Genomic DNA, 13823 nt, shown 5'->3' with positions numbered 1-13823 from the left:
TTTTGGGCGCTCTGGAAACGGAGAAGGGTCCTGACATTAGCCTTCTCATCCGTTATTTAGCAACAATCCCAGCTGTTCTGGGATGCTTATTTCCAGAGCTTCCTGGCACATAATAATAGTAACCTTTCACCCACACTATGTAACATATTAAGGAAAGACAAATCGTGGGTCTGTGGTTGTTTGGGAGTAGCATGCGCCAGCCTATCAGCACTGTTTACTGATTGGATTTAGGATTTGTACTTGGTTTGGTGGAGCCAGGTAAGTTTGATGGTTAAGTCTGATCACATAAATGTAATATGTCTAATATGACCAGCTCACTACAAGAAACCTGGACCAGGAGCAGTCTTTGGGCTTTCTGTTAATAGGTGCTTTGCACACACGGTAGTGGTGGTTTGAGACCTGGAGACAAAGCATGTCTTATCCAGCCTAGCAGTGAGTAGACAAAGAAACCTGGACATGAAATCTTCAGGCACTTTAAATGCATATCCTTTTCCTGATATTGTTGTCCTGTATCCTTTGCTTGTAATAAAACTGTTCCATGAGTATAAACGATGTGAGTCCTGTGAGTCTTTTCAGCAATCAGTATCAGAACTCCTCAGGTAATTAATGAACAGAGCAAGGGGGACAGGAAGGCACAAAGATCATCTCTGAAGGGCAAACATTTATTTTTTCAGCTCTTATTGAATGTTTATAGCTGCAAAAACCTCACTTGGCAACTGACAGACAAAAACGACTCAGGACTCTGTGATCCTGAAATCTAGGGAAGTCGTTTTTTCTTCTCTTTTCCTGGCTTTTCAAGAGCTTCCCCCCCTCCCCCGGGGGATGGGAGTGTAGAGACAGAAGCCTCAGATGAACGCCCGGGTCGTGGACACACTGCTCATCATCTTTGTCTTCTTGTGCCTCCTATTCTCGCCAAGGGAGTAACCGGGGTCCTGGTTTACAGGACAGACAAGTACAGGAGACTGAAGGCAGAAGTGGAAAAACAGGGTAAAAAACTGGAAAGAAGAAAGAAACAGTAAGAGTCAGCTGGTAGGAAGGAAGGAAGGAAGGAAGAAAGAGAAAATGGGCAAAAAGAGAAACTGAAGAATAACAATGGAGATGGTCTGAATGAAATCTGTGTTTGCAACTGGCGTTTGTTTTACTTCCCAAACGGGAATGTTAATTCCATATTTGATGGTAGAATGGTGACAAAGGTCCCCTTTCATCCCCCTTTCCTACATCCAAGGACTATCTCACGGAAGTCTGCTGGAGGATGACAACACAGACTGTTCCTTCATCTTCCTGTGTATTCTCTCTACCATGTAATTGGACGGAACATCCAGAAGATTCTCAGCCTTGCCCCTTTACAAGCTGCCACCAAGCAGGCAGGTGCATTTCTTGGCCCTCCACCTCCTTCTGGTAAATTCTTTTGAAATCAAGAAGAACCCTATAATTCCTGTCATCAGACTGGCAACTGCTTTGTAGCAAGAGCCGTAGGCAGCCTTAACATTTGGGCCATTTTCTAGTTTTGAGTTATTTCTAGACTTTTTGGGTATGATTTGAATGAGAATGGCACCTAAGAAATATGATAGTGCTTTTAATCACAGATTATTTTTTTTAAAACAAGTGTGTTGACTAGATAAACTCAGGCGATGTTTGAGTTTGTAATGAGAAACATTATGTAATGAGAAACAAACATTATGTAATGAGAAACAAAATCTTGTTTTGCTTATATGAGTATTTCCTGTGGGACCGACTCTCAAGTATATGCTGTGTGCTATGTATCATGGAATTCACTCTCCATGAGCGTTTAGAGATCTGGAAGAAAAACTGAGTTTCTGTAACTCTTAATTGGAACTGTTTATTGTATTTTTTTCAAGGCAAATGTATGACCTGAGATCAATAAAGAGGCCAAAATTTTAGCGATTTCATCTACAAGAAGACATCTGTTTTGTTTTGATTTATTTCTAGATACACGTTTTTAGTAATCTGAGCTTAAGGGTGAACACTGGCCACAAAGGGGCAATGTTTTAAATCTTATCATACCTGCCTCATATGCTCAGTATATAGAATTGTCCTATTATAAGAATAGGAAAGTAGGAGAAGAAAGGAAAGCAATGACTCATGGGAGCATAAAAAGGAGGGTCCTAAGCAGTTCCCTTCATACCCAAGTACAATCTGTTGGATCTTGGGGAGGCATTCTTAGTCCTCCCTGGAGGCAAGGTCATAGTTATATGTGGTTAATCTCGTGGAGCTTCCTTTTAGTCACAATGGCCTTCAGTTCCTGCCATGCTCCTTTGTAAAGGATAAGAGGAGGCTTATACCGTGATCTTCCCCTCCTAATCCATGGAACTGGAAATCCTGTATGGAGTCACAATGCTAGTAATAAATATGCACATTTATCAGTTAAAAAAAAAAAGACTCAGACATGAAATTATCCTTCAAGAATTCAGATGCTCATTAATAACTCATTACTAACTACTCAGAAAGAGTAAAATGTAACCAAGCTAATAGAGGAGAAAAGGCAAAATAATACAAGTGATTTAATATAAAAGAAATCAAGAAAGGAAAGAAAAAGGAGTACAGGATAAGTGAAATAAATAGAAAAGAAGTAGTGAGGTAGAATAATAAAACTCAAAATATACCCATAACCAGATTAAATGTAAATGGTCTAAATGTTTTAATTTTTTTCAAAAATATGTTTTTAGAATGGATTTAAAGATAGCAACTATATACTACTTACAACTAACACATGTAAAATATAAGGTTACATATGTCCTCTCCTCAGTGATCCCACCTCCCAGTATTCACAGCCTTTTCTAGTCTCCCCTCCTTGAATCTGGGATGAATTTGTGGCTTGCTTTGAGTAATAAAATGTAATATAAGTGATGCTTTGTGACTTCCAAGGGTAGGTCAAAATAAGCCTTGTATCATGTACCTAATTTCTTAGAAAATATGCTCTGGGGAAAGATAGTCACCATGTAAGAAGTATAAATACCCTAAAATCACCATGCTTTCAGAAACATAGATTGAAAGGAACTGTACCCAAGTAATATACCCAATAAGCCTCATCTGTACCTGGATATAATTCAGATAATGAGATCCTGGACTTCAGGAAGGAACTTAATGCCACAGTGGAATGAGACTTTGGGGGCCTCGATGGATAGATTCATGTGGAAGGGATAGAAACCACTGCAGGCCAGAGAGCAAACTGTGTGTGGTAACCAGCTTTTCAATAATAGCCCTTAGTGAAACACACTTCCCAGTACTTGCACTCTTGTGCAGCCTCATCCTCTTTGATTCTGAGCCAACCCTCTAACTCACTTTGGACTAACAGAATACAGCAGAGTCAGTGCTACATGTCTTCCATAGCCAGGTCATAGGAAGCCTGCAGCTTCTGCCTTAGTCTCTTGGAACATGCCCCTGCGAGAAGCCAGCCACCATGCAAGAAATCCAGCTACTCTGAGCTTGACATGCTGTGAGAAAGCCTGAGCTAGCCACATACAGAGGTCCTATGAAGAAAGAGTGATGACTGATCATCCTTCAGCTACTTCACCCACTCCAGCTGAGAGGTCAAACAAGTGAGGGAAGAAGATATTTTGGACGTCCAGCCAAATCAAGCCCACACATGATTCCAGCATCAGTCACCATATGACTGCAGCTGCATGAGGGGCCCCCCTCCAAATGAGAACTACTGAGCTGAGCCACGAGTGATAATAATACATTGTTGTTTTAAGACCCTAAGGTTCAGGGTTTGTTATACATCAATAGATAACTGACACAGGACTAAAGGGTTTAAAATAAAGGGATGCAAAATAAATATACTACACAAATACTAGCCAAAAGCGGGTTGTTGTAACTATATTAACATCAGACAAAGTAGACAAAATGGGAAAATATTTACTATACATTAAGAGGAAACTTTCACAATGATAAAAGATTTATTAATTCACTAGGAAGATAAAAATTTTATATGTGTACACCTGACAACACATCCTCGAAGTATATAAAGTTAAAAGTAATAGAATTTTAAGGAGAAACAGACAAATCCACAATCACCCTGGGCAACTTTAACAACCTCTCTCATTAACTATAGATGAAGCAGAGGAAAACTGTCATTAAGGATACAAGATAACAGGATCATACACCATGATGAAGTGGGGTTTATCCCAGGAATGCAAGGATTCTCCAATATATGCAAATCAATCAATGTGATAAACCATATTAACAAGTGAAGGAGAAAAACCATACGATCATCTCAATAGATGCAGAAAAAGCTTCTGACAAAATTCAACACCCATTTACGATTAAAAAAACTCTCCAGAAAGTGGGCATTGAGGGAACCTACTTCAACATAATAAAGGCCATATACAACAAACCCACAGAAAACATCATTCTCAATGGTGAAAAACTGAAAGCATTTCCTCTAAGATCAGGAACAAGACAAGGATGTCCACTCTCACCACTATTATTCAACATAATTTTGGAAGTCCTAGCCATGACAATCAGAGAAGAAAAAGAAATAAAAGGAATACAAATTGGAAAAGAAGAAGTAAAACTCTCACTGTTTGCAGATGACATGATACTATACATAGAGTATCCTAAAGATGCCACCAGAAAACTACTAGAGCTGATCAATGAATTTGGTAAAGTTGCAGGATACAAAATTAATGCACAGAAATCTCTTGCATTCCTATACACTAATGATGAAAAATCTGAAAGAGAAATTAAGGAAACACTCCCATTTACCATTTCAACAAAAAGAATAAAAACCTAGGAATAAACCTACCTAGGGAGACAAAAGACCTGTATGCAGAAAACTATAAGACACTGATGAAAGAAATTAAAGATGATACCAGCAGATGGAGAGATATACCATGTTCTTGGACTGGAAGAATCAATATTGTGAAAATGACTATACTACCCAAAGCAATCTACAGATTCAGTGCAATCCCTATCAAATTACCGATGGCAATTTTTACAGAACTAGAACAAAATATCTTAAAATTTGTATGGAGACACAAAAGACCCTAAATAGCCACAGCAGTCTTGAGGGAAAATAATGGAGCTGGAGGAATCAGACTCCCTGACTTCAGACTGTACTACAAAGCTACAGTAATCAAGACAATATGGTACTGGCACAAAAACAGAAAGATAGATCAATGGAACAGGATAGAAAGCCCAGAGATAAACCCACGCACCTATGGTCAACTAATCTATGACAAAGGAGGCAAGGATATACAATGGAGAAAAGACAATCTCTTCAATAAATGGTGCTGGGAAAACTGGACAGCTACATGTAAAAGAATGAAATTAGAACACTCCCTAACACCATACACAAAATAAACTCAAAATGGATTAGAGACCTAATAAGTCCAGGCACTCTAAAACTCTTAGAGGAAAACATAGGAAGAATACTCTTTGACATAAATCACAGCAAGATCTTTTTTGATCCACCTCCTAGAGTAATGGAAATAAAGACAAAAATAAACATATGGGACCTAATGAAACTTAAAGTTAATGAAACTTAGAGTTAATGGGAACAAAAATAAACAAATGGGACCTACTGAAACTTAAAAAGTTTGCTGTGCAAACTTCCTTTGCACAGCAAAGGAAATCATAAACAAGACAAAAAGACAACCCTCAGAATGGGAGAAAATACTTGCAAATGAATCATCAGACAAAGGATTAATCTCCAAACTATATAAACAGCTCATGCAGCTCAATATTAAAAAAAAAAAAAAACCAATCCAAAAATGGGCAGAAGACCTAAATAGACATTTCTCCAAAGAAGACATTCAGATGGCCAAGAAGCACATGAAAAGCTGCTCAACATCACTAATTATTAGAGAAATGAAAATCAAAACTACAATGAGGTATCACCTCACACCAGTTAGAATGGGCATCATCAGAAAGTCTACAAACAACACATGCTGGAGAGGGTGTGGAGAAAAGGGAACCCTCTTGCACTGTTGGTGGGAATGTAAATTGATACAGCCACTATGCAGAACTGTATGGAGGTTCCTTAAAAAACTAAAAATAGAATTACCATATGACCCAGCAATCCCACTATGGGCATATACCCTGAGAAAACCATAATTCAAAAAGACACATGCACCCCAATGTTCATTGCAGCACTATTTACAATAGCCAGGTCATGGAAGCAACCTAAATGCCCATCGACAGATGAATGGATAAAGAAGATGTGGTACATATATACAATGGACTATTACTCAGCCATATAAAGGAATGAAATTGGGTCATTTGTAGAGATGTGGATGGATCTAGAGACTGTCATACAGAGTAAGTCAGAAAGAGAAAAACAAATATCATATATTAATGCATATGTGTGGAATCTAGAAAAATTTTACAGATGAACCGGTTTGCAAGGCAGAAATAGAGACACAGATGTAGAGAACAAACATATGGACACCAAGGGGGGAAAGCGGGGGGCGGGGCGGTGGTGGTGGGATGAATTGGGAGATTGGGATGGACATGTATACACTGATGTGTATAAAATGGATGACTAATAAGAAAAAAAATAAGTAAAAAATAAACATAAAAAAATAAAACAATCAAATACTAAATAAAAAAAGAAAGCAGATAACATAAGAAGACTTTGTGTCTTTGGAGTAGGAAAGATGTCTTTAACAGGACACATATAGTATTATTACTCAAATAGAAATTTATTAGATTGGATTATATTAAAATTAAGGACTTTATTCATCTAATAAACCATTAAGAAAGAGAAAAAGAAAGGCACAGAGTGAAAGAAAGTATTACATCATATATAAGTGACAAAGGACTTGTATCCTGAATTTATAAGGACCCTCTATAAATTCAATAACAATAAAAAGACAATCAGGTAAAAAAGAGACTTGAAGAGGTTCTACATGGAAGAAGATATCCAAATATATGAAAATGTGCTCAAACTTATTCATCTTCAGGAAAATGTAAATTAAATCCACAATGAAATGCTGTGACACCTCTACCAAAATGGCTAAAATGTAAGTCTGTTAATACCATGGATATGGAGCAACTGGAACTCTCATACACTGCTAATGGGTTCTAAATTGGCACAACTACTTTAAAAAAGAGTGTGACATTGTCCACAAGATTTATAATAAACATAGTCTTTGAACCGGAAATGTCATCCTCAGCTATATTGCCAAGGAGGGAAAAAAATATATATATGTATATATACCAAAATACATGAATGAGAATGTTAACAGCCATATTATTCAAAATGGCCAAATACTATAAATTCATAGACATTCTACAAAAGAATTGGTTTATTATTTTTAAGTGCCAAGGTCAGAAAAATTGAGGAAAAATTGAACAGCTGTTCCAGATAGAAAGACATTAATGCAAAGTGTGATCCTGGGTCAAATGAATGCCCTTATTAATATAGTACAGCCATTAACTTCCTTAACTTTTCCATTGCCATTGTTTTAGTTCAGACCCTCAAAATATTTCACTTGGAGCAGCCTACTAACTCTTCTCTCCACTTCACCTTTATATTTTACTCAGAGTGGGCTTTATAAATGCAAATCTAATGAAAACATTATTATTATTATTCCCAAACACAAAACTTTTCTCTGTCCCATTACCTAGAAGATAAAGTCCGACCCCTCACTTGTGTTTCACCTAGTCCCCACCCTGCTAGCCAAGATCAGCAAAGCTGCCTACCTGACTCACAGTTAACCACAGGCAAATGCAAGAGCCCAGCTGTAACCAGAACGACTGCCCAGCTGAGCACAACCTTCATTGCTGACCCACAAAATTGTGAGCTAAATAAATGGGCGGTTTTTAGCTAAAAAGTTTTGGTGTGGTTGGAATGGAACAATACCTAACTGCTACAATTCCTTTTTAATCACCTGAGAAAGGACCCTGAGTCTCTCTGAAAAGCTACTTTGGTAGTGACTACAAAATTCAACCTCATATTTTTTTGCCTTGTAAAACCATCCAGGAACAGGTGGAGGGGTATGTGAGTTAAGGCATCTACCGGAGATTCAAAATTTAGGGGGATGCCTAAGAGCTCAGTATTTGAGACAATATTTTGAGGCAACATTTTTAAATTAAAAATAATGAAAAAAATGCATACTAAACAAAACATCAGAATTTTAAATAAAACCTAGAGCAGACAACAACACAATTGCAATTTCTACTTAACATCTGATTGAAATATAGGAGTAAGAGTAGTCAAGAAATTTTTAAATGGGATTAAGGAGAAAATGGGAAGAACTGATTGTTTCTCAGACTATTTAACATGAAACACTTGATTATAAACTGACATTCTCTATAACATTAAACATGTTTCACTGAAAAATATGATTGACGGTAATAAAACACAACCCTCCCCTTTGTTCCCCACCATCTGATTGATGGACCTCACATCATTTGAGGGACAGAAAGGACAGCTATTGAGACTCGCCCCAGATGGATTTTGCAATGTTAGTAAAAACCAACTTAAATTTAGACATTGCTTTCAGCTTCAACACAGACAAGAATACATTAAAGAACCTTTAAAAGAGGCTGATAAGATATGTTTGTCTTTAAGCTTTATAACCAAATGTTTTTAATGGTCCCACTACACTTTTACTAACATTAAAATAAAAACTCGAAGAACTATCCCTGATTATTTTTCCTAAATGGATTTGAAGCAAGTGAATGGGGAAAATGTATTTACTTATTACACAACACATTTGTTCTTAATGCAGCCTCTTACATATTTGGGCAATTAATGGAGTTTAAATTTGTCTCATGATTAGTCTTGGGCCCTATCTATCCCTTGAAGTGGTAAGACTTTGACATCTGTGTTCTTAAGAGGGACCTTAAATAATGAATAAGAATCTCCACACAATGCAGCTCGAGTAAACTATATTGAGATAGTACAAATAAAGAAGAAATTTTAAATATATTTAATTGGAAAAACAGTAACTCATAAATACTGTGTTTCTTTGGGACTTGAAACAACTATAATAATATTGGGTGCTCTAGGATATGAACTTATCACTGCTTCTGAGCCATCCTTCACTCATCTGCAAATATGTGTATGCCTCAAATATTACAGATGACTGTGCCACCCATTTGATTAAAATGAGGAATATCTTCCTCTTACTAGTAAAAGGCAAAGGCAAAAGACAAGTTCTACCACTTGAATACATAAGAGAATAGCCAATCTTTGGCATAAGGAAAATATTTATTGAACTGATACCACACCAAGTGCTATACATGCTCTAATCATAAAATTTGACCTTCACAATGCTGTGCAAAAGATAATATTAACCCCTTTAACAGATGGGGTTTATGAAGCTGAAGTGAATTGACCAAGATCACAAAGATATGGAAGAATCTGGATTCCAACCCAGTCCTCTGGTTTCAGTCCTGTGATCTTCCTAGAGGACCAAGGAGAATGATTCCCATTACCCCACAGTAGAGTCCAGCTGAGGTTCTGAGCCCCTTCTGTTTCTTCAGTGTGAGGGATGTGATAGTGACTGAGAGGAATTGAATAGATTAATCTCATTGATGGTCCCAGTTCTTTGCCTCCCCTGTATCAATGTCACTTTGCCAGATGAGTGTACATTTCTCATGGTTTTGCCATGTCACTTGCTTTGGCTAATGGGACGTTAGCAGATCTGACACAGGTATAACCGTGAAAAAGGGCTTCTGCTCTTATGCTTCTTCTGCTGGCACAAGAACATACCTGGGCTGGCCTGCTGGAGCATGAGAGCCTAGGGGGTCCAGTTGCCTCAGTTAACAGTCAGCTGAGGAACTTTCCTGGTGGCGCAGTGGTTAAGAATCTGCCTGCCAATGCAGGGGACATGGGTTCGATCCCTGGTCTGGGAAGATCCCACATGCGGTGGAGCAACTAAGCCTGTGCACCACAACTACTGAGCCTGCACTCTAGAGCCCGCGAGCCACAACTACTGAGCCCACGTGCCACAACAACCAAAGCCCGCACGCCTAGAGCCCATGCTCTGCAACAAGAGAAGCCACCGCAATGGGAAGCCCGCGCACCGCAATGAAGGGTAGCCCCCGCTCGCCGCAACTAGAGAGAGCCCGTGCACAGCAATGAAGACCCAATGCAGCCAAAAATAAATTAATTAATTATTGAATTTAAAGAAAAAGAAAACAGAAACAGGGTTACATGCTAAAGAGTGACATGGAGAAGGGCTAACAGAGAGCGACAGGTCAGGTGCACTGTCACTGAGGAAATAGCCGAGAAACAGACCAAATAGAGGACACACACACACACACACACACACACACACACACACATTTCAAGGAATTGGCTTCTGTGGTTGTGGGTATTGGTAACTCCAAAATCTGTAGGGCAAACCAGCATGCTGGATCAATTGGCCAGGAACTGATGCTGCAGTCTTGAGAAAGAAGTTCTTCTTCCACAGGGAAACCTCAATTTTGCTCCTAAGCCTTTTCAACTGATTGGCTGAGGACCACCCACATTATTCAGGAAAATTTCCTTTTATTAAAGTTAACTGTTGTAAATATTAACTACAGCTACAAAATACCTTCACAGCAACACCTATATTAGTGTTTGCTTGACTAACTGGGCACTCTAGCTTAGCCAAGTTGACCATAAACTAACCATCACACTGAGGAAGCACAAATTACACTGAGATCTGGATGACAAGGCAGAGTCGACCATGTGAAGAATTGGGGAGGGACTTTTAAGGCAGGAGGAAGAGCTAGTGTTAAGGCCCCAAGGCTGATATAATCTTAGAACACTGTTGTGTACTGAATTTTTATGTGCCCCCCCCAAATTCATATGTTGAAATATAATCCACAATGTAATGGTATTTAGAGGTAGGGCCTTTCAGGGGTGAGTAGATCATGAGGGTGGAGCCTTTATGAATGGAATTAGTGCCCTTAGAAGAGATAAAGGGCCTTCACCAAAACCTGACCATACTGCAATCTGATCTCAGACTTCCAGCCTCCATAACTATGAGGAATAAACATATGTTTTTTAAGTCACCCAGTCTATGGTCATTGTTACAGCAGCCCAAGCTGATAAGATGCACATCAAGAAGCAAATGGAAGGTCTGTACTAGAGTGCAGTGGCTGAGGAGGTACAGATAAGTTAAGAGAAGCAGGAAGGTTATATCAGGTAGGGCCTGTAGAACATTACTTGAAAATGCATTTTATTCTAAGTACAATGGGAGGCCATTGGTAAGTTCTAAAAGGAAGTTACATCTGTTTGTTTGTTTGTTTTCTTTTTTTTTAATTTTTGGCTGTGTTGGGTCTTCATTGCTGTGCGCAGGCTTTCTCTAGTTGCAGCAGGCAGGGGGCCACTCCTCGCTGCGATGCGTGGGCTTCTCATTGCAGTGGCTTCTCTTGTTGTGGAGCATGGGCTCTAGGCACGCAGGCTTCAGTAGTTGCAGCACGTGGGCTTCAGTAGTTGCAGCACGTGGGCTCAGTAATTGTGGCTCAGGCTCTAGAGCGCAGGCTCAGCAGTTGTGGCGCATGGGCTCAGTTGCTCTATGGCATGTGGGATCTTCCTGGACCAGGGATCAAACCTGTGTCCCCTGCATTGGCAGGCAGATTCTCAACCACTGCGCCACCAGGGAAGTCCCTGGTTTTTGTTTTAAAGATTACTCAACATTGCCAATGGAGAATTGATTATAGGCACACAAGAGTAGAACAGCTAAGTGATGATTTAGAAACCTGTTGAAGTTGTTCAGGCAAAAGATAATGCTAAATTGACTGTTCTGATTAGTCAAAGTGGGAAAGAAGTGGATGGATTCAGCTGTGTATTGGTGGTAGAACCCACGAGACTTGCTGGTGGTTAGGACACGGGAGTGGTGTGGTGGTGGGCATCAGCATACATGAGTTTGGAGTTCTGGTTTCCAGTCCAGCATGTAAGAGGCTTGGAAGTCATCATTCCATTCTAACAACAAAAAGCTGAACAAACTGAACGATCAACAGCTCTTCTTAGATCAAGCAGAGAAGTTAGGTCACAGAGCAAACTTCTGCCCCTCAGACTGGAGAAATAGACAAGTGAATATAGGCAATCACAACTTACCAGAGTAGAAGCCCACGAGCAGAAACTTCTGTAAGAAACAGTGCTGGGGTAGAAAATCTTTTTTTTTTTCCCCTCCCTTTTGCGTCTCCCTCCCACCCTCCACATCCCACCCCTCCAGGCGGTCACAAAGCACTGAGCTGATCTCCCTGTGCTATGCGGCTGCTTCCCACTAGCTATCTACCTTACGTTTGGTAGTGTATATATGTCCATGCCACTCTTTCACTTTGTCAGAGCTTACCCTTCCACCTCCCCATATCCTCAAGTCCGTTCTCTAGTAGGTCTGTGTCTTTATTCCTGTCTTACCCCTATGTTCTTCATGACATTTTTTTTCTTAAATTCCATATATATGTGTCAGCATACAGTATTTGTCTTTCTCTTTCTGACTTACTTCACTCTGTAGGACAGACTCTAGGTCCATCCACCTCATTACAAAGAGCTCAATTTCATTTCTTTTTATGGCTGAGTAATATTCCATTGTATATATGTGCCACATCTTCTTTACCCATTCATCTGATGATGGACACTTAGGTTGTTTCCATCTCTGGGCTATTGTAAATAGGGCTGCTATGAACATTTTGGTACATGTCTCTTTTTGAATTATGGTTTTCTCAGGGTATATGCCCAGTAGTGGGATTGCTGGGTCATATGGTAGTTCTATTTGTAGTTTTTTAAGGAACCTCCATACCGTTCTCCATAGTGGCTGTACCAATTCACATTCCCACCAGCAGTGCAAGAGTGTTCCCTTTTTTCCACACCCTCTCCAGCATTTATTGTTTCAAGATTTTTTGATGATGGCCATTCTGACTGGTGTGAGATGATATCTCATTGTAGTTTTGATTTGCATTTCTCTAATGAGTAAAGATGTTGAGCATCCTTTCATGTGTTTGTTGGCAGTCTGTATATCTTCTGTGGAGAAATGTCTATTTAGGTCTTCTGCCCATTTTTGGACTGGGTTGTTTGTTTTTTTGTTATTGAGCTGCATGAGCTGCTTATAAATTTTGGAGATTAATCCTTTGTCAGTTGCTTCATTTGCAAATATTTTCTCCCATTCTGAGGGTTGTCTTTTGGTTTTGTTTATGGTTTCCTTTGCTGTGCAAAAGCTTTGAAGTTTCATTGGGTCCCATGTGTTTATTTTTGTCTTTGTTTCCATTTCTCTAGGAGGTGGGTCAAAAAGGATCTTGCTGTGATTTATGTCATAGAGTGTTCTGCCTATGTTTTCCTCTAAGAGTTTGGTAGTGTCTGGCCTTACATTTAGGTCTTTAATCCATTTTGAGCTTATTTTTGTGTATGGTGCTAGGGAGTGATCTAATCTCATACTTTTACATGTCCCTGTCCAGTTTTCCCAGCACCACTTATTGAAGAGACTGTCCTTTCTCCACTGTACATTCCTGCCTCCTTTATCAAAGATCAGGTGACCATATGTGTGTGGGTTTATCTCTGGGGATTCTATCCTGTTCCATTGATCTATCTTTCTGTTTTTGTGCCACTACCAACTGTCTTGATTACTGTAGCTTTGTAGTATAGTCTGAAGTCAGGGAGCCTGATTCCTCCAGCTCCATTTTTCGTTCTCAAGATTCCTTTGGCTATTCGGGGTCTTTTGTGTTTCCATACAAATTGTGAAATTTTTTGTTCTAGTTCTGTGAAAAATGCCAGTGGTAGTTTGATAGGGATTGCATTGAGTCTGTAGATTGCTTTGGGTAGTAGAGTCATTTTCACAATGTTGATTCTTCCAATCCAAGAACATGGTACATCTCTCCATCTATTTGTATCATCTTTAATTTCTTTCATCAGTGTCTTATAA

The 13823-nt window shown here is 39.2% G+C and overlaps 1 pseudogene across 1 annotated transcript; it reads left to right on the top strand.

Moving 5' to 3' along the window:
* Window positions 1-456: 456 nt before the first annotated feature.
* Window positions 457-1412, top strand: LOC307060483 (calcium load-activated calcium channel-like; annotated as a pseudogene). The gene is made up of 2 exons: window positions 457-599; window positions 800-1412. The product of its transcript is annotated as a calcium load-activated calcium channel-like (transcript).
* The last annotated feature ends 12411 nt before the right edge of the window (window positions 1413-13823 follow it).

The sequence above is a fragment of the Hyperoodon ampullatus genome (assembly GCF_949752795.1).
Source record: "Hyperoodon ampullatus genome assembly, chromosome: 11".
NCBI lineage: Eukaryota > Metazoa > Chordata > Mammalia > Artiodactyla > Ziphiidae > Hyperoodon > Hyperoodon ampullatus.
Note: the sequence above shows the minus strand (reverse complement) of the source record. Positions and strands in the feature narration are given on the sequence as shown.